At 41.4% G+C, this 27,617-nt stretch overlaps 1 long non-coding RNA gene across 1 annotated transcript in view; it reads left to right on the top strand.

Annotated features, from left to right (window-relative positions):
* The first annotated feature begins 4,604 nt into the window (after positions 1-4,604).
* The window catches only part of LOC106112595 (uncharacterized), a 43,370-nt gene continuing 20,357 nt past the window's right edge, over positions 4,605-27,617 (top strand). Inside the window, exons 1-3 of the long non-coding RNA XR_008745141.1 lie at positions 4,605-5,160; positions 7,536-8,043; positions 12,224-12,770. This is a non-coding gene — a long non-coding RNA (uncharacterized LOC106112595). The remainder of the gene's footprint in view (positions 5,161-7,535; positions 8,044-12,223; positions 12,771-27,617) is intronic.

Below are 27,617 nucleotides of genomic sequence, written 5' to 3'. Positions count from 1 at the left end.
TTGATTACTTTGGTCTATGTATACACAACAACTTTGGTTTATTATCATGCATACTCCCCCTTCCTTTAAGGTAATTAAGTCTAGGGCCATTCTGTTTTGAATTACCACCTTACTCAAAGATTTTACTTCCTGGTTCAATCGGCTGATTGCGTCTGTCATTAAATTAAACATTTGTTCAATTTCTGCAGACATATTTACCACAGTCTTTTCTAATTCACTAACTCCTAACCACGGAATAAACCACCTAACAAAACTGTGGTATCCAGTATGTCTCACAACAATGGGATTTTCACTTCTCTTAACACATCTCCAGACATTATGATAGATTCCTGAAGGTGGACACGTTTGGTTATAAATTCGATCTTGGGTGGTTAAGTATCCTATGGTACACATACCTGACCATCCTGGGGGAAACTGTTTCCTGCTAAATCCATCCCCACATAACCACCAATATCTTTGGGGAAGTTTGCAAGGTCCATGTGTTGCAGTTAAATTTGTTCCTAAGAATCTCCCTGCTTTATACCAGCCATAAGCCCAATTAGCATCTTGTCCTGATTGATTGTGACTTTGTAATCGGGTATTATTACAAAAATTTATTACTGTTATGTTTCCAATTTGATCCACATTCCAATTTCTTACATAGACGGTAGTCTTATTTATCCAATAATCATTCCATCCATCAGATTGGGAACAAGTGTTTTGCCCTGGGTTTCCAGGACATGTTCCTCCTGTCTTGTTTGAGCTTTCCAATGACAGTTATTATCACTTTTCATAACTACTGTGGTGGTTAGGTTTAATATTTGTAAATCAAATCTGGGACCCAACTTATATGTTTTATTATCAAATAGGCAATATCCTCCACCATCGTTTGGCTTTTTCCAAAAGTTCTGCCAGGTAGGCCATTTGTCATCGAGATAATTCCAGTTTTGAGAGGCCACTCCATACAGGGGTGTTATCAAGCCTCCTTTACGAAGAGAGGTACATATCCAGCATTCCTTAGCTTTCGTAGCATTAACAATTATTTGCAATGTTTGAAGACAGGTATTGTTTACCCATGTTTCAGTTTCTAATATCTCTACAACAGTTACAATTAAGATCAGAATAACTTTACACAAATGTCCCTGATCCTTTTTGACAGTCCATTGTGTCTCCGGAGATTTCTTTACGATCTAAAGAACCGTAGTTTCATGGGTCCTGTCGGGGTAACGGCCCATGATTTCTCAGGAGCCTTCTTAATCCGAGAATAGTGAATCCAGGCTGGTTGTTCTCTTATCTTGATGGCGGTGAAGGTCGTCAGCAGCACCTGATAGGGTCCTTACCACTTTTCTTCCAAATGTTTCCCTGAAAAAGTCTTTATATACACATAGTCACCAGATTTAAAGGAATGGAATGGTTGATCCAACCCTCTGGCCCTTGTTCCTAATATTTATTTATAACTTTTAATTATCCCTGGAGGGCCTTCACATATTCACACAAATATCCCTCTCCCAACTGTCTTAGATCTTCTCCAGCAAATTGTAACTGGTATAGTCTCCCGTATATTTCGAAAGGGTTTAAATTTTCCTTTGTTCTTGGCTTAGTTCGAATTCTTAATAATGCTAAAGGGAGAGATTGTGGCCAAGTTAGATTTGTTTCTTGCCCTGTTTTTGCTATTTGTTGTTTAATTAAACGGTTCGTTTTTTCCACTTGCCCACTTGCTTGAGGCCTATAAGGAGTATGTAATTGCCAATCTATTCCCAATACCGTTCTCACTTGTTGTATTATTTTGGCACAAAAGTGTGAGCCTCTATCAGAAGAGATTGTTGCTGGTACCCCAAAGCGGGGGATAATCTCATTCAACAATCCCTTCATTACCTCTCTTGCTTTATTTGTTTGACAAGGGAAAGTTTCTGGCCAACCTGAAAATGTATCAGTCATAACTAATAAATATCGGTACCCCCCTTTTCTTGGGAGTTCGGAAAAATCAACTTGCCACTGTTGTCCTGGATAATTTCCTCTACTAATGTTCCCTAGTTTTATTCTATTTGCTACATTGGGATTATTACATAAACATACTTCACATTGCTGAGTCTCCTGCTTTATTACAGTAAAAAAGTTTCGCCCTATCAATTTCTGATTTAGACTTTTATATAAAGTATCAGCTCCCCAATGAGTCTTATTAATAATAGGGCTGTGGTCCATATTAAATTGGATGGTACCACTATATGACCATCTGTCAAATAAGCCCACATTTTTCCTAGTCCCTAGTTCACCAGAACTCCTTGATGGTTCTTCAGCATAGGGCAATCTTGCTTCCAGTGCCCACTTTCCCTACAATATGCACAGTGATCCGATCCCATAGGAGAGGGATTCACTCTTTCACTTCTGCCTGACATTCCTCCTCTGTCTTTGCCTCTCTCTTCTACCAGTTTAGCACGACCCAGCTCTTCTTCTCTTACCTTCTGTACACGTTCCCTGTTCCTTTTTTAGCAACTTTTCTACATCATGATTATCTAGTAACAATCAACTCGAACCTTTATCTAGTCCTATTAGATAATCCTGATAAGTGTTTCTCAACGAACTTTCAAACATCTAAATTTCCCCATCAAAGATTCACCTTTATTCTCCTCAGACCCCCACCCACGCAGCCTGCCCTAAAGGGGCCGTTACCGGTCCTGTTGTACTGCAAATGCTGCAGCAATTGGGGTAACATTTTCAGGTCCTTCTGCTCAATTGTCAGCAATAGCAACCCCCTCCTCCTCACCATCAGAAGGATTGGAGCAGGAGATGCTCTTCCTGCTCTGCAGGTTACACAAGCCTGCCTCTGCAACAGCACTTCTGTTTTAACTCTTTCTTACCCTGAATGCAAATCTGCTACTTGTTGCTTTAAGTCTGTGTTCTTACATATCATGCCTTCGCAGGCAAATAGCAAACACCCTGCCATGCGCCCAGCATGACTCGGCCGCACCTGAGAGCAGGTATGGGGGTTTGTACAAACTCACCCCAATACTTTAACACTTGCACAGGGTCTTTGATTCTCCACCCCTCCACCACCCCCCACCCCCCCCCTTCTTCAGGTCTTACATACATTAGTACAAGTTTTTATCTTACAACGTGTTTCATTCTGGTTGCTCCACAGAAGGAACCACAATCTGAGCTCTCTATTTTTTTTTTTCTTACACAAAAATTTCAACAAGAATATCTTTCTAGTTTAGCTCTCAATTTTTCCCTATCCTTTCTAGAGCCATAATCTAAAATCAGGTGGTGTTAATCCCACACTCCTGTCAAACAAACATATCTGCACACATTACTTCATACCATTTTTCCTCTCGCCTCAAGAATACCATTTCCTGTAATAAAACATTATAATTCAGTGTCCCATTTAAGGGCCATTTCTCTCCCTCCCCTAACTTATACAGGGGCCACTACTGATTGCAGTACTTAATCAAAGTCCTCTTGATATGGAGAAATAGTGTGAAATGGGGACAATGGACATCGATCGTGATTGTATATGTCTGCTCAAGGAATGTGGGTATGGCGACTGGTCATAGGTGTGGTGTATGGTCACATAGTCACACAGCTTTGAGGAGATGCCTACCCTTCTTCCTCTGACAAAGGGGCTATTTATAAAAAGGATGAGAAAAGGATGAGAGACATTCCAATGTTATCTAGAGGGAGGGAGTGCTAAGTCTTCTTGCTGGAGAAGATCAGATGGTCACAAGGACATGAATCACCTACAAACCTGCAAGACCACTACATTCCAGGCAAAGGACTGATAAGCTAATTAAACATACGAAGGGAGAGTAAGCAGGTTTAGGTAACGAATATGTATAGGCGTTAATTGAATATTAATTTGTTTTATTGTATAAATGTGAGATGGTTGGTCACTTCGGGCATGCACGCTTGTGGAGGAGCGATCCCCCGTGCATCTGCGCGCAATAAACATACCTACTTTATAACTTTCGAGTTATAGTCTAATTCCGTACGTCATTTTGGCGAGCCAGGCAGGAGGATTTCTGCTCGGCTGAGGGACCAGCTGAGGGACCAGCTGCGGAGCGGACGCTCCTAGGCGCGCCCCGGGAGATTTCCTCGGAGGAGCCTCCTCTTCTCAGCTGTTCACCTGGGAGCAGAAGAGAAACCCCTGGATCCACGGATAAAATGGTATGTGTAGAAACGGGGCGGCTGGTGAGACGCACGGAGACGTCCAGCGCGCAGCGTAGTCCCCAGGAGGAAAGGTACCTTGGGAGGGGGTTTGCTGACCAAGGGGTGGCCGCTAGCGATCTTGAGGGCAGATCGAGCAAACCCGAGGTTACTGCCATTCCTAAAAGCCCAGAGGCCTCGTGACGGAAAGCGGGGGGCGGGACGGAATAAGGTGGAATCTCACAGTAACAAGAGGGACGTCATAGCAAAAGTAAAAGGGAAACTTTTGCGTAGGAAAAAAAAAAAAAAAAAAAAAAAAAGATGGAAAAGAAAAAAGGGGGAAGCTAAAAACTTCCTTTAGGTTGTCTTAAGAATTGGGGAATTCCTAGAATGTAACAACTGAAATAGCGCTCTGTGTCTTGTTTGTTCTATGTGTTGTCTTGTTACATGTTCAAAACTTGGAGTTATGAAATGTATGTTTGTAAGAAACTATGGACTAGGGTATTGTTTATTAAGATTTATGTTAAGCCCAATGTAAAGATTAGGCAACAAAAGATAAGATAACCGCCAGGTGTCCAGGATGCTGCTTGTGAAAGATAAGATAACCGCCAGGTGTCCAGGATGCCGCTTGTGCATATGAATGAAGGGTCAACACCTCCACTACTTCATGAACACGAAAGTAAAAAAAGTATAAAAAGGGACTGTTTGAACTGCTCAGTACGGCAGTTGGCGAAGCGCAGACTCCCCTGCCGTCCAGCGCTGTCTTTGCTCGTATTCTACTTGCTGTAATTAATAAAAATTTTAATTGGATTATGATCTATTGTGGTCTCAATTTATAACAATTCTGGTGCCGTGACTCGGATAAGGAACGGTGGGCTTTGGTCCTCCGGGGAGGCGCCCCGTGACATTTCGCGGCCCCGCGACCAACAGCTTACTCCAACCTTACCGACGAACCTAAATTCTAGAATAATGAGCAAAGGAGAAACCGGTAAAATCCCATAAAATTCTGTGCACGGGAGTCCGGACGAAGACGCAGGACGCGTAAGTATATTGCGAATTTGTTCGCAGGTTTGCCGTTCGGGCGGGATTGGGTTTCCTGGAATATAACGAGTGAGAGGTTCGATATACTGAACCAAGCGAGTGCGGACTCTTAAGTACTGCGTTTCCCATCTCCCGCGAGGGACTGGGCCAGGAACAAGGGGAGCGAGTGAGTGTATGTTTGTGGATATTCCAGAAGATGGGGGCGAAGGGCAGCAAGCCTTCGACTCCCATGGGAAGGGTACCCATTGTACCTAAGAATACCCCTCTGGCATATATCTTAGACAATTGGAGATATTTCCCTGGAACTCTAGGGAAAGATAAGCAGAAGATGATAGAATATTGTACTAAGATATGGGGAGGGAAGAAGATTTCTAAAAATGTCTTTTGGCCAGTCTATGGGTCAGAAGAAGATTGGGTAAGACAGCAATTAAACCTCTGGGTTAATAATAAAAAACCCCTTAACCCGGAGGAGAGTCAATATGCGGAAGTGTGGCTAGAAAAGACCGGGAGCTAGACTTTACCCACTGAATGAAATGAAAACTAAACAAAAGAAAAAGCAGGAAGAGTTAGACGAAACCCTTCTAACCCCCCCTCCTTACATTCCTCCTCCTGCTCCCGCAGAGGTCCCCAGAGCGTCCACTCCCCCACCAGAGTCGGAACAAGGGTCTCCCCCTCTTCCTAGACGCGTAACTAGAAGTCAAAAAGGGGCAGCTCAGATATACCCCCTAAGGGAAATACCCATGGGGGGACCTCAACCTGTGATCGGATATATTTCCGTACCCCTAAACTCGGCTGACCTACGAGATTTTAAAAGAACCGAGATGGGAAACTTAATTGAGGACCCACTCGGAGTGGCAGAAAGATTAAATCAATTTTTGGGACCAAACCTTTATACTTGGGATGAGATGTAATCTATCCTTGGTCAATTATTTACTACCGAGGAAAGAGATATGATTAGACGAGCAGGAATGAGACTGTGGGATGCTCAGCATGCCTAGGGACCCCAAGCAGATATTAAATGGCCACTTCAAAAACCTAATTGGGATAATCAGGATCCAGTGCATAGAACTCATATGCAGGACCTGAGAACTATAGTAATTCAGGGGATTAGGGAAGCAGTACCCCGTGGCCAGAATATCAATAAAGCATTTAATGAAATGCAAAAGAAAGATGAAAGCCCTACTGAGTGGCTGGAACGACTGAGGAAAGCCCTTCAGCTGTACTCTGGGGTAAATCCAGACGACCCTTTAAGGCAAGCGCTCCTCAAAACTCAGTTTGTGGCAAAATCATGGGAAGATATCAGAAAGAAGATTGAAAAGTTAGAAGACTGGCAGAATAGAGGGTTGGATGAATTATTGAGGGAAGCTCAGAAAGTCTACGTAAGGCGGGAAGAAGAGAGCAGCAAGCGACAAGTAAAAATGATGGTAGCAGCGGTCAGAGAGAATCACAAAGGGCGGACTGGTGAACACAGATCTGCTGAAAAGAAACAAGGGAACGTAGTAGTAAAGAAGGAACAGGGATGTTGTTTTTACTGTGGAAAGAAGGGACATATAAAGAAGAATTGCAGAGAAAGGATCAGGGATGAGGAAATATTGAAAACGGAATAGGAGAGTCAGGGGCTCTATATCTTAGGGGACTGGAGTCATCATGAGCCCTTGATAAAATTAAAAATAGGTCCCCATAAACAAGAGTTCACCTTTTTAGTAGACACTGGGGCTGAAAAATCGACTATTAAGCAAATACCTGAGGGATGTAAAGCTTCCCCTGAAAAAAGTACAAGTAATTGGGGCAAAAGGAGAACCCTTTAAAGTAAGCAAAATCAAAAATGTGGTATTCGAAACTGAAAATAAATTTGGAATGGGTGAACTCTTGCTCGTCCCTGAAGCAGAATTTAATCTGTTAGGACGAGATTTAATTGTTGAATTGCAATTAGAAATTAAAGTAAAAAATCAAGAACTAACGGTGTCTGCTTATCCTTTGACCGTGGATGATCAAAAAGAAATTAACCCCGATGTCTGGTACTCTCCGGACACAATTAGTAGACTGGAAATCCCACCGATTAAAATCCAAATTTCCGAACCCCACATACCTGTGAGGGTAAGGCACCAAGATAACCCTGAATGACAGAGACTTTATTTTATTATTTTGCCACATTACCTTTTGGTATAAAGTGTGTATTGTTGTTTATATTTGCTATAATTATTTCTTTTTTTATTTATTATATATGGAAGAGTAAGAAGTGTAATTGCTAAGCTCATGCAGCCACACAATATTGAATATAGAAAATATGCTGATGTGAATGATATATGCATTTTGGATATACGAATTAGGTGTAATAATTTGAACTGCAATTGTTATCCATTTGCTTGTTTCAGGTGTAAGGTATGCCAGGATAAATGGTGGACACACTGTGAATGTAGATACCCTCCAATAGGAGTTTGCACACAGTGTTGGAAAAATCCAAAGAACTCTCACTGAGTGGAGACTAAAACAATTAGAGTCTAAACAAGAAATTATTCGGGAATCCCAAGAGTGGTGGGAAATTTTTGCTAAAGGAATAAACCCTCAATATTATTGTTACCACTCCACCGAACCAGTCCCCTTTGTAGCTGAAATTTTAGTTATAAAGTGCAGGAGGGAAGTACTAACTGTGTCTTGCTTGGCCCCATTAATTAAAGCTGCTAAGTGGGAAGCCTATGTAAACAGGCAGAAAGCCCGAAACAGCTATTCTCCTGAAGAATTCCCTTGCTGCCGAGAAGATGGTACACCCCGTGGCTCGAAGCAACCGAGTCGACGGGCGAGGCAGAGGAGAAACAAACCGTGGAGAAAAGAGCCAGAAAAATGGGATGCAAAAGCAGCCATGGCCGAACTTCCCCAGGACTGGTAAGAATATACTTAAATTGGCAAAATTAACAAACACCCTTTTTCCTGGTATGCCATTAATTGTGCTATTGATAATAACCCAAGCAAAAGGGGGAAACCCACATGAACCATTTAAGTGGGAACTAATATCTTGGGAAGGAACGAAAACAATAGCCACTTTTAGCAACCCAGGGCCACCTGAATTCGTAGTGAAACTTTGTGATTTAGTACCAATACCTTGTGAAAAAGGACCTCCATTTTATTTATGCCCGGCCTCTGGACAGCCTTACTGTAATTATCCCGGACACTATTATTGTGTGCTGCGGGCATTTCGGGCGAGCGGGAGTCAGATTCAAATACTCACAGAGTTCAAGATCTGATCCGTTTATTGTACAAACCAGGTAGACTTTTATAAGGCATTCTATAAGCGTGCAATAATGTGATTGGCTATTTTACAAGCGTATAATAATATGATTGGTTAACAATTGTTTACTGGGAAGATTTCTGTTTCTGCTTGTTCTGGCATGTAGGCTCCTTTCTGCGGTTTCCCAGCTCCTCTTATCACGTCCCGTTGGCCTTGGTTTTGAGCAAACATCTGCAATTTGCTCCTTTTTCTTCATCCCACTGTTCTGGCCGTAACCTCGTCTTATTTCTTCAGTATTTTTCCACTTGCTTCAGAGTTCAGTATAATCATTCAATACAGCAAGAGCCCCAACACCTCCCCCTTTCTTTTTAAATACAGCATTAATACTGCGTTCCACACAGCTCTGAAAACATTGTAAAAAGCAAGGCACTAAAAGTAACAAAAGAATAACAAACAACAATATAGACAGACCTTGTTTCAATAAATCCCTCAACCACCCTCAATTCTTGTTGAGGTAAATAAATTGATACATTTAAACGGTAAATCAACTGTTGCAAAAAATACGTATTTTTAACAAGTGTAGTATTCCACCAGGTACAGTTATCACTAAAGCCAAAATTCGTGTCATTATACTTCTTATCTAACCAACCCCAATATGATTGATTTATAGCCGTATAGTTTACTCCCAAAGGCTCAAAAGCTAGTTCAAAGCAGAAACACATTTCTTGTAGGTGACATCTGAAGCACCTTTTTTTTTCTTTTTTTTTTCCTTTTTTTTTTCTTTTTTTTTTCTTTTTTTTTCTTTCTTTTTTTTTTCTTTTTTTTTTTTCTTTTTTTTTCTTTCTTTTTTCTTTCTTTTTTCTTTTTTTTTCTTTTTTCTTTCTTTTTTTTCTTTTTTTTTCTTTCTTTTTTTTTCTTTTTTCTTTTTTTTTCCTTTTTTTCTTTCTTTTTTTTCTTTCTTTTTTTTTCTTTTTTTTTTCTTTTTTCTTTCTTTTTTTTCTTTTTTTTCTTTCTTTTTTTTTTCTTTTTTCTTTTTTTTTTTTCCTTTTTTTTTTTCCTTTTTTTTTCTTTCTTTTTTTTTCTTTCTTTTTTTTTTCTTTTTTCTTTCTTTTTTTTTTCCTTTTTTTTTTTTTTTTTTTTTTTTTGGGGGGGGGGGGGGGGTTTGTAATCAAGTCCGTATTTTTCCTTGAGAAGCTTAAGCTGTTCCTCTTGTTTCAGGAGAGTTTCCAACTCTGATTTGTCGAATAGGTCCGTATTTCCCAAAAATATCATACGTTTCCTCCGCTGTGATTTTATACGGCAGGTTCCGAATATAAAGGATCCGATTGACCTCTGGGGGCAGCCAGATGTTAGCTCGCTTGGCCGCTTGCATCGCCATGGCGCGGATCAGAGCGGGAGGGGGGAGGGGTGGGGTGCCGCCTCGGAGAGAAACCGCGGCCGGGACGGGGCCTGCCGGGCCGCACGCCGCCGCTCGCCGCTTGTTCCTTTTCAGGACACCAGGGTGGTAATTCAACATCTAATCCCCACGCTATTCGTTCAGCAGTGGTCAGTACTGGATAAGCTTTGGATGTATAATCGGGGGAATTTTCACACGGAGGTTGTCCCTCTGGCTCTTCCTCCGACTGAGCAGTAGGATCCACTGCAGCCTTAACAGCTGCAGCGACTTGAGCCTCGCCATGTAACTGCGCGACCATACCCCGTACAGCTCGATACGTGCGAGCCAAAGTCTTTACCCCCTTAGTCCCAACTTGCACAGATTCCCATAAGTCCTCTCCTACTTTCTTCCATATTTCATTATTATATACATCTTGCGTAGAAGCAAGGTAACCACGGCGGCGACTCCAACATAGCAGATCAACTACTGCCTGCCGTGAGACTGGCGTTTCAGTTTTTTCTGCCAGTTTCATCAAACTGTCTACGATTGCTTTTTCCACCACTGATGCAGTGATTCCCATCCTGCTTAAATTTCCTGACTCACCGGTCAGCCGTGCACGTTCCGCCTTTCTTCGGGCGCCCAGCTCTCCCTCCGCTGGCAGCAGGATCCTCGCCGGCTCCACAGCTCGTAACACGATCCTTAATGAATCCTCCTGACCTTTTAACCGATCCTGTCGACCCTCATCGGATCACGTCGGGGGTCACCAGATGCTGCGGGCATTTCGGGCGAGCGGGAGTCAGATTCAAATACTCACAGAGTTCAAGATCTGATCCGTTTATTGTACAAACCAGGTAGACTTTTATAAGGCATTCTATAAGCGTGCAATAATGTGATTGGCTATTTTACAAGCGTATAATAATATGATTGGTTAACAATTGTTTACTGGGAAGATTTCTGTTTCTGCTTGTTCTGGCATGTAGGCTCCTTTCTGCGGTTTCCCAGCTCCTCTTATCACGTCCCGTTGGCCTTGGTTTTGAGCAAACATCTGCAATTTGCTCCTTTTTCTTCATCCCACTGTTCTGGCCGTAACCTCGTCTTATTTCTTCAGTATTTTTCCACTTGCTTCAGAGTTCAGTATAATCATTCAATACAGCAAGAGCCCCAACAATTGTGGTTATTGGGGATGTGAGACAATAGCCTCAGGCTGGACAGTAAAGGCTCCTGATAAATATATAAAAGCAACCTGGACTCCTAACGGATGTGTACCTGAACAAACGGGTGTAGATCTTACAGGTCTGCGCGACGTGGATTATGTAGCTCCACGTAACAAAAAAGTCTGTACCCACATCAAATTTCAAGTATTGCATCCCCTAGAAGACGAGTGGTTAGTAGGACGAACATGGGGAATACGTGTCTATGCAGGAATTCCTAAAGATTGGGGAGGGCACTTTCTCATAAGAAAAATTAAAATACCATATGATTCACTCCCTGTTGGGCCGAATGAAGTATTGAATTCACCCACTTTCCCTAAGAAAAAGATTGTCCCCACAAGTGTTACAACCACTCGTCCAAACTCCCTATCAGTAACAGATAAAACAACTAATGACACGGTGACTGAGTCCTCTTTAGTTAAGGATTCAGGAGTGTCAGAATCTAAAGACCCCTTATGGGATTTAATGCAAGCCTCTTATCGTACCCTTAATGAAAGCAAACCAAATTTAACTAAGGAATGCTGGTTATGTTACAATGTTAGACCACCATATTTTGAGGCAATCGGAATACCAGATAGGATTCAATGGTCTAGTGGTTCAAACCCACAAGAATGCCCATGGGATGACCAGAAGAACCATACGCAAGGAATTACTATTCAATTGGTAACAGGTCAAGGAAAATGTATAGATACAGTGCCCGAACAATATCAGCCCTTGTGTAATCAATCACTAAAGCTAACATAAAGAAACATAAGAATCAAAATGACAAATGGGCTATCCCGACACCAGGAGCTAAATGGGTTTGTTCAGACTTCGGAGTAACGCCTTGCCTATCCCTAAACGTGTTTAATCAATCTCAGTTTTGTGTACAGGTGATTATTGTTCCTCGTCTGATCTATCACACCTCTGAGGAGGTGTTACGCCACTTTGAAGGAGACCTGAATAGGCAAAAACGAGAGCCAATTACAGTGGTAACCCTAGCTACACTGCTGATAGCGGGCGGAGTTGGAGCAGGTACAGGCATAGCCTCCCTAGTAAAAGGTCAGGAATTACAAAGTTTGCAGATGTCTGTAGATGAGGATTTAGCAAAAATAGAACAATCTATCCAAAATTTAGCCACTTCAGTAAAGTCTCTATCAGAAGTAGTGCTGCAAAATAGAAGAGGATTAGATCTATTGTTCTTAAAGGAAGGAGGGTTATGTGTAGCTCTCAATGAAGAATGTTGTTCTTTTGCTGACCATACAGGAGTAGTCCAGGACACCATGTCTGAACTCCGGAAAAGGTTAGATCAACGTAAGAAAGATCGTGAGGCGGGCAGGTCATGGTATGAAAACTGGTTTAATATCTCACCTTGGCTAACCACTTTGTTGTCTGCTTTAGCAGGACCACTTATTATGTTGGTTCTGGGACTTATATTTGGGCCTTGTATATTACGCTACACTTTATTAGAGAACGGTTTGACATAGCTAAATTGCTTATTTTAACTACGAGGTCTAGGGCAAAATATAAGAGTGTATCTATTAATGAGGATGAAGATTGTTGCGAATGCGTTATGCCACGTGAAAACTATGCCTATTGTAATTGTGAGGTATTACCTTGTGAGTGTTATGATAAATGTTGGGATTGTGGAAAAAGGTTTGTTCGCAGTGCCGAGAATGAAAGCAGCGTCTAATAAACAATAATAGGATAAAAAGAAAAAGGGGGGATTGTAAGAAACTATGGACTAGGGTATTGTTTATTAAGATTTATGTTAAGCCCAATGTAAAGATTAGGCAACAAAAGATAAGATAACCGCCAGGTGTCCAGGATGCCGCTTGTGAAAGATAAGATAACCGCCAGGTGTCCAGGATGCCGCTTGTGCATATGAATGAAGGGTCAACACCTCCACTACTTCATGAACAGGAAAGTAAAAAAAGTATAAAAAGGGACTGTTTGAACTGCTCAGTACGGCAGTTGGCGAAGCGCAGACTCCCCTGCCGTCCAGCGCTGTCTTTGCTCGTATTCTACTTGCTGTAATTAATAAAAATTTTAATTGGATTATGATCTATTGTGGTCTCAATTTATAACATGTTGAAAAATAATAATATTCTGGTAATTCTAGGCAAATAGCGGAAAACTTAACACTCTGCTTAAGACCAGGAAAAATTTGGTTTTTTGTTTGTTGTTTGTTTTTTGGCAATTGTTCATTGAAATGCATACTTTGTGAACTGTCAGTGTTCCTAAAAGTTGTACATAAGTGCACGGTACCGTATAACATATTGCTTGTGTGACTGAGGGTTGCCCGGAGAGTGTGAATGGTGTGATTGAGATGCATATTTTGATTTTCCGTGTATAGATTAATTATTTTGACTGAGTGTGAGTGCAAGAGTGCTTGAGACGGGCGTTTGAGTGCAAAACGAGTAAGGAGCTCTATCCGCATTTCCGACCTTGGGTGGCTAAGGCGGCCGGAGAAAAACAAAGTAATTAAAATTGCGAAATAGGAAATGGAAGGAGTAAGCCCTGTGAAAAATCGCCCTTAGGTTGTATATTAAAACATTGGAGGGATATCGTAGGACAGGGTGGTACCGAAAATAGAAGGAAATTGATTAAATATTGTAATCAGTGGTGGCCTTTGTATAAATTGGAGAGTGATGCGAAATGGCCTCAGGAGGGAATAACGTTAGATTATAACACTCTCCTGCAATTAATGTTGTTTCTGAGAATAGAAGGAAAATGGGATGAAGTATCATATGCAGACATGTTCTTCGTCCTCCAGGACAAACCCAAGTGGCAAAAGGACTGTGGAATAGTACCCCCTCAGGATCCTATGGTACTAGCACTAGAAAGAGTGCGGGATTAACATCACCTGATCTTTGATGATGGCTCTAGAAAAGGATAGAAAAAAAACACCTGAGACCTAAACTAGAAAGATGTTCTTGTTGAAATTTTTGTGTTTAAAAGCTCAGGTTGCGGTTCCTTCTGTGGAGCAACCAGAATGAAACACGTTGTAAGATAAAAACTTGTACTAATGTATGTAAAACCTGAGGGGGTGGAGGGTGGAGCATCAAAGACCTTGTGAAAGTGTTAAAGTATTGGGGTGAGTTTGTACAAACCCCCGTACCCCCTCGAAGGTGCGTCTGAATCATGCTGGGATGCATGGCAGGGTGTTTGCTATTTGCCTGCGAAGGCATGATATGTAAGAACACAGACTTAAACAACAAGTAGCAGATTTGCATTCAGGGTGAGAAAGAGTTAAAACAGAAGTGCTGTTGCAGAGGCAGGCTTGTGTAACCTGCAGAGCAGGAAGAGCATCTCCTGCCCCGAACCCTTCTGCTGGTAAAGGGGGAGGGGGTTGCCGTTGCTGACAATTGAGCAGAAGGACCTGACAATGTCACCCCAGTTGCTGCAGCATTTGCAGTACAACAGGACCGGTAACGGCCCCTCTAGGGCAGGCAGTGGGTCTGAGGAGAATAAAGGTGAATCTTTGATGGGAAATTTAGATGTTTGAAAGTTGGTTATGAAAGATTTCTCAGGATGATCTAATAGGACTAGATAAAGGTTCGAGTTACTAGGTAAGCATGATTAAACTTCAGTAAAAAAAATAAATTGTTACAGTTGTGGGAGCTGCTGGCCACCAGGAAAACATCCTGAAACCTTTAAAGTACAAACTAAGAAAACAAATAAGAATGCCAAATTCACCAAAATCTTTGTTGGGATGAGATTTATTAGAACATCTAGACGTTTAAAGAAGGGGAAATGAAACTAAAAGTTAAAAATGATCAAGTAATTGAAATATTGAGCTTATCTTTAATTTAACAGAAAAGAGGAAAAGAGGACCTCCCTGAAGTAAAAGAAATTTTTAACCAGGTGTATCTGAAAATAAATTCCAGGAAAGGTGAAAAATGCTTTACCTGTTACAGTAAAAATGATAAGGGGGAGGCTTGCCCAGTTCAGATAAAAACAATATCCCTTGGTCAGCAAGGCTGTGGGGATATTGGCAGAAAAACTGAAATAAAATACACTCTCTAGTAGTTCTACTAATGTAAATCTGTGTGTTTTTCCATGACAGTGACTTGTTATGGGATGTGCAGATGAAACTCTGCATTGACAACGAAGTACAAGGAATAAGGTTGGTCAGGTGCCTCCTACCATAGTCAAGGGCAAGACTGGGTTGGCCTCTGTGTTTGCCATCAAGAAGAATCTTGAGCTCCGCTGTTGGCTGCAACCCAGCAGGCATTGAGCGGTGGGGACATATGCCATGCCAGACCTTGATGTGAGGAATGGCCCCCTCTGTTATAAGAGGGTCATCCAAAAAGGAAGAACATAAGATGGCCCATTGAGGCACTGATTTGGAAATTGGAAACCACCTGGCCGACCATGAGGCCAGACAAGTAACAGAGGAGGTAGGAAATGAGGAATTATCCTTAATACCAGACGATAAAATCCAAACTGTAAGTACAGATCAGGAGACAAACTATTCTAAAGAAAACTTAAAGGTAATTCAGGACATGAATGATAAAATAAAAATAAATAAGTGGACTTATTTAAGGGATGGTTGTATAGTGGTACCATCCAATTTAATATGGACCACAGCCCTATTATTAAAAAGACACATTGGGGAGCTGATACTTTATATAAAAGTCTAATTCAGAAATTGATAGGGTGAAACTTGTATACTGTAATAAAACAGGTGACTCAGCAATGTGAAATGTGTTTATGCAATAATTCCAATACAGCAAATAAAATAAAACTAGCGAACATTAGTAGAGGAAATTATCCAGGACAACAGTGGCAAGCTGATTTTCCGAACTCCCAAGAAAAGGGGGGTACCAATATTTATTAGTTATGTCTGATATGTTTTCAGGTTGGCCTAAACCTTTCCTTGTTGAACAAATAAAGCAAGAGAGGTAACGAAGGGATTATTAAATGAAATTATCCCCCGCTTTGGGCTTCCGGCAACAATCTCTTCCAATAGAGACTCACACTTTTGTGCCAAAATAGTACAACAAGTGAGTACAGTATTGGGAATAGATTGGCAATTACATACTCCTTATTACTTCAATGTTCTGTTTGGTGCTGTCGAAGAATGATCAGGAAGCATAATGATCAGAGAGCATAATGATAGTTTTTAGAACAGGGGGGATTGAATAATGAGCTACGTACAATGAGTGATGAATGGTATACTACTTTTTTAGAAAATGATGTGCTTATATATAATTATCCAAAGTTGGGAGGTGTTCAAGGACCCTTGTTGTCAACATGATGAATACACCAAGACCCTTAGTGTCAGCACCACGGATGTACTAGACACAAGGTCCTTGGATTCGTTATCTTTATAAAGGCCATCTGGTCCTAAGCTTCTGTTGTGTGTATAACGCTACCTAAACAAGGAATTTGAGTCATGCTCATTAGTCTATCGAGGAACAGAGTCTGCGCAGAAACAAGAAGGTAAAAAAGGTTCACTGGAGGAAGACTCCTGATCTTCATCCTGAAGACCCCCAGATGACCACTCCTCAAGGACACTGCACAGGAACGAAATATGTAAATGAATTCCCGGAACTGTAATGAATATGTAAATGATTTCCCGACGGAAACCATAATTGGTGGGATACTCTCTTTGGCTGGTCACCTTCTGCAACAGGAATTCTTAACACTATGGTACACCCCATTGTGATCTTATTGATCAGTTCAGGAATTTCCTTAATACTAACCATTATGTTATATTTGTGGGTTTGGAGAATGTTTAAAAGGGTAACGCTTATGTATGATGCTTTATATCATACGGGAAGACTGCTTAAGTAAAAGAATTTACTTAGTTTGATAGAAAAGGGGGGATTGATATGGAGAAATAGTGTGAAATGGGGACAATGGACACCGACTGTGATTGTATATGTCTGCTCAAGGAATGTGGGTATGGTGATTAGTCATGGGTGCGGTGTCTGGTCACATAGGCACACAGCTTTGAGGAGACGCCTGCAGTTTTGAGGAGACACCTACCCTTCTTCCTCTAACAAAGGGGCTATTTATAAAAAGGATGAGAAAAGGATGAGAGATATTCCAATGCTGTCTAGAGGGAGGGAGTGCTAAGTCTCCTTGCTGGAGAAGATCGGATGGTCACAAGAACATGAATCACCTACAAACCTTTCAGGACCACCACATTCCAGGCAAAGGACTGATAAGCTAATTAACATACGAAGGGAGAGTAAGCGGGTTTAGGTAACAAATATGTATAGGTGTTAATTGAATATTCATTTGTTTTATTGTATAAATGTGAGATGGTTCGTCACTTTGGGCATGCACGCTTGTGGAGGAGCGATCCCCCGTGCATCTGCGCGCAATAAACATACCTACTTTATAACTTTCGAGTTATAGAGTCTAATTCCGTACGTCATCAGCACAGTACTATTTGGTGACTGGTAACCTTGACTCTAGGCTCCTTAACCCCTCTCTCCAAATAAAAGCACTTTGTTATTAGACAATCCATTGCTGTATCAAAATGTTAGGCTATATGTGACACTGAACAGGTCTGGTATATTAAAAAAAAATCCAAACATGACTGTATTCATTTACAAATGGGCTTTGGCATGAAGAAAAGCAATAGTTGCTACCAGTTTCAAATGCTGCAGTGAATGCTCATCTACCGTGTCTGCAATTGTCAGTGAATAACAGTTGGTTCTGGGTGCAGAAGAGACTTCAGTCTAAGCAGTAGTAAGTCCAGTTTCCTAGCTGTCTGTTGACTGTTGTGCCATACACTTGTTTTTCATCTATTATTACATGTGTGCTTTAGCAGCGTGTTGGGTTAAAGGGGATGGAGTAATTCAGCAGAAAATACACACCCCACCACCCCACCCCAAAATGACGTGCGGAATTAGACTCTATAACTCGAAAGTTATAAAGTAGGTATGTTTATTGCGTGCATATGCACGGGGGATCGCTCCTCCACAAGCGTGCATGCCCAAAGTGACGAACCATCTCACATTTATACAATAAACCAAATTAATATTCAATTAACACCTATACATATTCGTTACCTAAACCCGCTTACTCTCGCTTCATATGTTTAATTAGCTTATCTGTCCTTTGCCTGGAATGTGGTGGTCTTGCAGGTTTGTAGGTGATTCATGTCCTTGTGACCATCTGATCTTCTCCAGCAAGGAGACTTAGCACTCCCTTCCTCTAGATAACATTGGAATGTCTCTCATCCTTTTCTCATCCTTTTTATAAATAGCCCCTTTGTTAGAGGAAGAAGGGTAGGTGTCTCCTCAAAGCTGTGTGACTATGTGACCATACACCACACCCATGACCAGTCACCATACCCACATTCCTTGAGCAGACATATACAATCACGATCGATGACCATTGTCCCCATTTCACACTATTTCTCCATATCACCACCACCTTCCAACTGTCCTCACCGAGGGTCGAGATTAGGTGCGATTAGGTGCGGCTGGGTTTAAATTTCTGAGTGATGTCCAATTTACCACTATCAGCCCAGTCACATTTAATATGTATATTAAACTACCACGGTTCTGGATACACTAATAGCAGTCTGCACCACCAGTCCAGTTGTGCTCATGAACTGGCACAGCCACACTCTAGGGTATGGTCACATTCAATGAGAAAATGCGTAGACCAGCTACTTAACAGTGCAGTTTTATTTGTGCAACAGATATACAGGTTTTTGGATTGCTGGTGATAGTGACTGCCTGCAAAAGGCATGTGCAAATAAATAAAGTATAAAATGCGTGGAAAAGTTACAAACAATACAGCCTGGCTACAAATACTAAAAAGTAACTCTCTAGAGATATTTCTAAGTATCCTGAAGAAGCACTTAGTTTAAGTCTCACCCAAAGCATCCCAAGGGGGGGAGAAGAAAGGCTCAGCCTGTCGGCCGATCCCAGGAGTCAGTCTCGGTGGTGTCTTTCCCACTTTTCCCCTCGTTCATTCACTTTTTATACTTCTCTTTACTCTTAGGTGGAGCTTGAGTGACTCTAGTCATACATTCCTTTATTATCATTGTTGCAAAGTTCTCTCGCTTTCATTTAAAGATACAGTTAATTTTAAATTTACTATGCATGCTCCCCAAGCAGGGGATTCATCCTTTTAAGGGGGGCCATTTGAGGAGGAGGTCGCGATCTCCCACTACCACAATTATTTTACCCTAGTATCCTTGAGTCTTATCTCTTCAGCAGTTTGTTTTCTTTTAGCAGTTAGCACGTCCTCCTCAGAAGACTGCTAATTTACATTCTTGTTGAGCTCATCTACATCTGTACTAACTGTCCCTTCTTGAAGTGCTGAGAGGGCTGAGTTCCCGACCTTCTCTTGCAGATAATGAGGCTCCTGCTTGAATCTTCACCACAGTTGTTGGCCCAGCAACGGACATCTTCTCATATATTTTACAGCCACTATGCTGTAATGGCTGTATGGTACCATCACGTTCCCCAATCCTGCAGGGAGTACAGAAGAGCCTGGCCACAGTGTCCACTCCGCTCCATCCTCCACTGCTCCTCTAAGACAGCAGGTTGTGTGTTTTAGGGAACTGTGGTGATGTAGATTCTGTGCATGCCAACCATCCTAAAGGTGATAGCTGTATTTTACCCTAAAAAGCTTTCTGTAATACTACGCTTCTATTAGGACCCAATTTTTCTCTAATTTCCCCCCCTCAAGGTGATTTTCCCACACACCATGCTGTGCATCTGCAATAACAGGCTGAACACAACAGTGCTAAGTGAGGCACAACCAAACCTACACTGGGCAGTGTATGTCCAGAGGCCAGCCCTGCACTTCTGTATACTGCAAACCTTGCTATAGCCCGTAGCTACAACACTCTGCCCAACCCTCAATATCAGGTCACCTAAAAAAGGAAAGTGCAGAAAAGTTAACAGGGAGACAGGCTTCTCCTCTCAGAATTCCCCAAGCCTCCTATATCCTTTATTCCAAGAAGGGTAACAGAACTGCAGTACTTTTGTAAAAAAATACAGTACATTCTGGTGCCAGTACTGCAAAAAATTCAAGTGATATTTCCACTACAAATTTCATTTCTAAGTAGAATGAATCAATCTATTACAGTATATAAAGCAAAAGTGTCCAATCCTTTGCAAGATCTTTAGCCATAATAGAAAGAGAGATTATCTTAAAACGCATTTACATTTATAATCTTACTAGACTATTTTCTCTAGGAGTTCTTTTATTGCATTTGTAATATTACAAGTTTTGACTGTTTTACCTCCAAAAAGTAATATCAGATCTAAAGGGTGCATCTTGTCTCTTATGCTTTACATCAGGAGGGAAGGAGATCTGGGAACTGAGGCAGAGTGCTCTTTCTTAACAATCTCACTGGAGTACACCACTTTGATTCATGTGAAACAGAACCAATTATAGAACTTGCCTAATATAAAATCATGATTGCAACACAACCTGCTTCACATTCATTTTCTACTGTAACACCTTTGTTCTGAGGCTATAATAAGACATGGATACTTAATCACTAATAGCAGCATTTTTGCAGAGCCAGTCACCACAGCAGTAGAACAGCAATGCAGTCTAATAAGCAGGCAGTCCTGAAATCCTTGTTCAAGTTGAGACAGTAACCACAGAAAAGAAAAAAAACACACCCAAAACCAAACCAAAACCATACTGTAATAAGGAGTAGAAAAGAAGCGATTGGAATATTGAAAGAATCTTTTTACAGTACCTCCCCCAGAGAAAATAAATTTTGAAGAGAGCTGAAACAACGCCATTTTGTACACAAATTCCATTTTGTTTAAACAAGTAGGCTATATACTACAGTTTCTCTTATTTATCTGACATAAATATAATGACATGTAAACTCAATCAAAACTCATTACTGGTAATTAAATTAAGATAAATAAGGAAGGACTTCTTCTTAATCAGTGCAGTTAAGCTCTGAGCACAAAATAGTGTTTGGACAATGAAACCTGTATTGGTTTAACTCTGTTTAGGAGACAGATGCACTGAAATGCTGAACTATATAGACTGTTTAAGAAGAGGGCGCCTTGGAAATCACTAAGGAACAGATAGGATATTACAGAAATCAGACCAGGAAGAGTGCAAGCAGGAAATGCTAAAGTACATTAAAAAACAACCCCAAAAAACAAAACACTCCCCCACCTCCCAAAACAAAAAAACCCACACAAAACCAACCACACACACACACAAACACCCACCAACTGCAATCAGAATGACTTAGAAGCTAAACAGATATCACAAAATATTTACAGTAATCTGTGGGAAGAATAGGTTCCCTACTAGGTATCAAGCATACAACCAGAAGGTCCATTCATTGGCTCCATATTGGGTAGGATCACTAAAGACCAGAAACAAAGTCAATCCCGCAGTCCATAAAAATAGAAATTAAATGGAAACAGGACCAAGCTAAAGTAGTTTTGCTCTTCATTAGAAAAACAAGACATAAATTACCAATATCATTTAATTCTCTTTAAAGTCAGAAGTCAGCAAGTGATTCCCAGTGCTGCTGCTGCTAATGTTTTAGGAAGAAACCAAACAAGCTTTTTAAAGTCAAATCCCTTTAAGAGTGACTTACTATATTTACAATCCCCAGAAATCACGATGCATATCATTGTGATACACACGGCTACACAACAAGCCTGTTCTGCTATATATAAAGACACTCAGCTACAGTCATTATTTAGAGGTACAAAGTAGATGTTTTACTACCTAATCCTTATTAGGAAACAATTGACAAAAGATTTAAACATTGCCAGAACACTTGCATTACTGTTCAACATCATGATTGTACATTTGCACCTTTGCTTTTAAGAATGCCATTGAAACTTCACTTGATATTTACAGTATATAACACTTGGCTAAAACCACATAGAAATATAGAAGTATACCTTACTGAACATAGTAGTGGTAAATACACCTGTATCTCTGCAGTTTGTTATTGAGAAAAACACCAACTTTTTTGAATGGAGAAGTGACGAGCGAGGGGAAGCAAGCAGCCGACTCAATGTGAGTGATAAAGCAAGCTTTGATTTATTACAGCGCGATTATGTCTTATATACAGTTCCAGTTAATTATGCCTACAAATCATCTGCTGATTGGCTAAGCTCTAAAGGGTTACACTTTCATACGTCCTCCTATTTGCGGTTTCTGCGGATAGCTAACTACATATATTTTTTTTTTCCTCTCTTGTCTACGCGAATTCCTCAAAGTTATTTACAACATTAGGCACAAGGTCAGCATGACCTTATCTCTCTTCCCTTATTGCAGGCCTGGTAATTTTCCATTTCTAGCAAGTCTGGTAATTTCTCGCTGCGGCCTAGCTTGGTTCACTCCAGACTTATGTCAAAAGCTGTATCACACAGTCCTTCTATGGAACCGTGGCCGTTCTCTTTCATCCATTCTGCAACAATTCCCCCTTTTTCTTTTTGGACAAGGAAAACTGGTGCAGTTACATGCTCGAGTAATTTTTTAATACAAGAGAGAGCACAGCTTAAACATACGAGTGCAATGATAACAATTATTACTATAAGCAACACACTTTACAACAGCCCTTTCAAACTACCAGAAGACCGCCCTAATAATAGAGCACCATAACTTTGTCCATTAATTATCAGAGGTCCTCGGACACGAGTTGCGATTTTTTGTGGTTGGTTGTCAATTAATGTTGTATCTACTGCTGTTGCCAGGTCCAGGCCGAGGCTCCTTCGGGTGGCGGGTTGTAACACGGTGTCTGCCGATAAGAGTTGGTCATGTCTCCTGGAGGGGGTGTCGTGAAGGTGACAGGAGTCGCAATTGGGGTCGACGCGCTGTGGCTCCTCGCGCTCAGTTTCCCGTTTCCCATCTGCCGACAGACATTGGTGCTGTGGGTCCCTCGCTGACAATTTTGGCACCACACTTGACGTTGTCGACATCGGTCACGGGTATGTCCTGGCTTCCCGCATCGATAGCAGGGGAAGTCTCGGCGCGTGGTGGTCGCTGGCTTTGTGGGCGCGGTAGCCCCAGGGGGGCGCAGAGGCACAAGCGCTGCAAAAGCCTGACTTTGGGCTTGCACTAAATCTCTCCCTACTGCTTGGATTGCTTCCACTAGCAAGGCTTGCTGACCTACTGGCACCCAACTCATTCGCTCTAGCATTGTTTCTACAGAAGAATCTAAGGGCAGGGTTACTAAAATGCCTTTGGTGTAACTGTTACTATTCTCCAGAATACACTGGCACAATAACGGCCCTTTCATAAAGTTAGGTATATCTGGTGGGCTCACTGTAAGGCCTGGTAATTTTCCATTTCTAGCAAGTCTGGTAATTTCTCGCTGCGGCCTAGCTTGGTTCACTCCAGACTTATGTCAAAAGCTGTATCACACAGTCCTTCTATGGAACCGTGGCCGTTCTCTTTCATCCATTCTGCAACAGAGAAGGCAAGTAGGTGTGGAATCTTCTGGGATATGGATCTAATATAGTTTTAGACAAAGTAAAGCATTGAAAAGTCAATTTTGTAATTTGATTGAGTGCAATAACAATGGTATAAGTAACCTAAGTGTCCAGTGTCTGCTTGTTTCATTTGATCTTTGCAATAGGCAACTGTAGAATAAAAAAAAGATAGAATAAAATTTTGGAACAGGTTTTGCCAATATTGCAACCTGATGTCCTTGTCTGAGCCCAACACTTAGTAGAAAAAGGATTAGGTAACTAGAGACCTCCTGAGGTCCTTTCCAACTTAAATTATCCCACTAGCCTATAACTTTGCAAGTGCATCTAGGCATTAGTAAGAGGTGACCACATCTCTGAAGTTGTTTGTAAGTAAACTCAAAACAGGAAATTATTTCACTGTCAATTTATTGCTACAATACCAAAAAAACCCCCACACTAACTGATTAGCAAGCAATGCAGAAAAAGAGTGGCTATCTTATTAGGAATTGTAGCTACAACAATTTATTACAATGCTGTTCTACCAGCAGAAAACAGACTGTATTTACATTTGTAGCATATCACAGTTAACAGGACTGGTATTCCCCAAGAGCTTACTGCACACTGAAATTAGGTCATTTTACCTTTAGCAAGCAGCAAGACACTAATACAGGGTATTCTAACACCAAGAGGTTCAGATTCAAGAAGATACCAGTTAGCACCTCTCAAGGAATCTATTCAAGATCTTAAATTAGTTCTAGTTCAGTCTAAGTGAAATATTCAGATCAATAAGAAAAGGAAAATAGACCACAGAAAAATAAGTTATACATGAAAGAAAGGTGCTTTTATTTGGAAATCATAGTTTGGATCCTATATGAGCATATTGCAGTATATGACTTGTTAAACAACCTAGTTTGTCTAATTAAAAGGCCAAATGCATAGGTCTAGGTTGTTATATACATATTGCATATAGTTTTATTTCAGTTAATGGAAAACTAAGAAATCCACTATTTGAGAATAGTTTTCATACTGTAACAAATGCATGGGTGTGATTTTAATGTCAGTGTTCCAATAATTACTGCTCAGTAGTTGTGCAACTTTACTTTGTATGAGTTTACAGTTGCCAAGTCATGAAATGCTGTAAAACAAAACAACCAAACAAACCAGTAACAGAAAATACTAAACATACCCAACTAATGATTTTGGCACAACTCTGTGGCAGAACACACAGGCTCTGTAAAGACAAACTTGCAGGAGAGCCTCACTAGTGACAACTACAGTAATGACTTTAATGAGCTGTAAAGTATATTAAATTCATAACACAGTTGTAGTTACTTTAATGCCACAGTACATTTCAAGCAATGTATGTGTTCATGAGTGTACTGGGCTTGCACAGCAAGGTTGTGGTAGCAGGGGTGGCTACTGTGAGAAGATGCCAAAAGCTTCCCCTATGTCTGACAAAGCCAGCTGGCTCCACCAGGGATCTGCTGCTGGCCAAAGCAGAGCCAATCGGTGACAGTGGTAGCACTTCTGTGATAACATATTTAAGAAGGGGGAAAACTTGCTGTGCAACAGCAACTGCAGCCAGAGAGAAGAGTGAGAACACACAAGAAAAATAACTCTGCAGACACCAAGGTCAGGGAAGGAGGTGCTGCAGGCACCAGAGCAGAGATTCTCTTGCAGCCCATTGTGAAGATCATGGTGAGGCAGGCTGTCCCCCTGCAGCCCATGGAGGTCCATGGTGGAGCAGATATCCACCTGCAGCCCATGGAGGACCCCATGCTGAAGTAGTCTCCTGGAAAGACCTGCAGACCTGTGGAAAGATGAGCCCATACTGGAGCATGTTTGCTGGCAGGACTTGTGACACCATGGGGGACCCACGCTGGAGCAGTCCCTTCCTGAAGGACTGCATCCTGGGGGAAGGACTCACATTGGAGAAGTTTACCGAGGACTGTCTCCCATGGGAGGGACCCCACACTGGAGCAGGGGAAGAGTCTGAGGAGTCCTGCCCCTGAGGAGGAAGTTGGTCCTCTGGTTCAGCTGCACTGTCTGTCACAGGGGTTGGAGTAGCTGCAGTGCCTCTCGTTTTGCCATCAGATTCAGAGACCTTCTCTTCCCCTTGAGGATACTGAATAGTGTTGAACAGGGCTCGGTAGGCATGGGCTAGGCCCCAGCATGCTGCAGTGATTTTTGCTTCTCTGGAATTGGCAGGGTGACAGCCTACTTTTCCCAAATATTTTACTAGTTTTTCCAGCTTCTGCACTTGTTTAGGGGTGAAATTCCAAAACACTGGAGGTGCACACTGTCCTAAGTACTTGCCCATGCTATCCCACACCCCCTGCCTCTCATAACTATCCAACTTCAGGACAGATCTCTGGGTGGCATTCTTAAATAGTTGTTTAACCTTAAACAAGACCTGGAACACATTCAGCATTCCTAGAAGTAGGATCGTGCTGGTTTCAACATCCCAAGGATATTCAAAATTTTCAAAACTGTCAAACGCTACTGTAATTAACCTGGCCGGGAAGGGGAAGATGTGGGAGGATGTCTCCTCCATAGGTTGGCTCTCCGAGGAGAAAAGGCAAAAGGTATAATTGTTAATAGTTCCCATTAGAGGGCTCCCAAAGTACAGAGATGACAGCAATGCTGAGTACACAGACCAGATTAATTTCACAACCAGCAAGTCTATCATATCAGAAGCCAGCACTATAGTACAACACAATCATAACTTTAGCCTAGGCCCCAAGGACAGTAAACGGCACCACAGGGAACACATACTGCAAGTCAAGTACACAATGCAATCCCATGGTCATGGGCAGCAACTCTGAGAGCAAAGAAACCAACATTGTGGCCAGTATTTATCAAAGCAATGCAATGAGTACTTATAACAATTTCCTTCAAACACACTCTAGTCAGATCTGTCATTATGTCAACCCTTTGTGCCCCACATTGGGTGCCAAAAAGGACTGACATGGTTTAACCCTAGCTGGCAACTAAGTGCCACTCGCTCACTCCCCCCCTCCCCTGGCAGGACAGGGAGGAGAATTGGGAAAGAGGTAGAAGTCAAGGGTTGAGGTAAGAACAATTTAATAGTTGGAATAAATCAAATATTATGATAAGAGGAACAATAACTATAATAAAGAGGAGAGAGGAATAAAATCCAAAGGGAAGGGAGAAAAAACCCTCAAGTGATGCACAACAATTCCTCACCATCAACTGACCAATGCCCAGCTAGTCCCCTAGCAGTGATCAGTAGGGCCCAACCAACACCCCCCAGTTTATATACCGAGCATGTCATTCTATTCTATGGAATATCTCTTTAGCTCATTCAGGTCAGCTGTCCTGGCAGTGTCCCATCCCAATTTCTTGTGCCCCTCTAGCTCTCTGGCTGGCAAAGCCCAAGAAACTGGAGTCCTTGACTTAGTATAAATATTACCTAGCAACAACCAAAAACATCAGTGTGTTATCATCATTACTCTCACACCAAATCCAAAACACAGCATTGTATCAGCTACTGAAAAGAAAGTTAACCACCAGGACAATTACCTTAATCCAATTTGTTTCACTAACAATCCTATAGCGAATATTGAATTTCAGTTTCATCACAGCTGCTGAAATCTGGTTCTCCCAGGAAAGCTTCAGAACAGTAGGCAGTATTCCAGAGTTGACTGATAAGTTGTATGGAGACAGAGGTTTAACTATAAAATAAGTTAGAGTCAACTCTGCAAATTTATTAATTTATCATGCCTCCAGCTGTTGATACACTGTACTGTAACACTATCATTAAGACCTCTCAAACTACTTCATGTCAGTTTCTAAAACAGATTACTTAACAATAACTTGCTACCTGAATGGTGATCAAATCTCTCACCTTCCCTACCTTTGTCCAGCACAGTTGAAGGTCTAGTCAACAATATTTTGGCAGTGTAAATTTTTATACTGAAGAAACATTAATATGCCAAGTCAGCAATATGCACAGAAGCCACAGTTGTACATACTATCAAAGTTTAAGAGGCATATAGTTACCAATCTCAATGGGATCAAAAACAACGGGATCAGATTCAGCCTTCCTGAGAGCATTTGCTGCTTCTACCCAGGCTTCCAGATTAACAAAGAACTGAACATCAGAAATGGTACAAGAATTATTTACATCTTTTGGTATGCAGTCAGGAAAGTTGTCTCTTGGCCTGAATTAAAAAAAAAAAAAACAAGAAAAAGGAGAAGCACAGTAAAAAGCATTAAGTTTGGTTTCCTTTAAAGAATCATTTTAAGTAGAT

Source organism: Falco peregrinus, chromosome W (assembly GCF_023634155.1).
Source record: "Falco peregrinus isolate bFalPer1 chromosome W, bFalPer1.pri, whole genome shotgun sequence".
Classification (NCBI taxonomy): Eukaryota; Metazoa; Chordata; class Aves; order Falconiformes; family Falconidae; genus Falco; species Falco peregrinus.
Note: the sequence above shows the minus strand (reverse complement) of the source record. Positions and strands in the feature narration are given on the sequence as shown.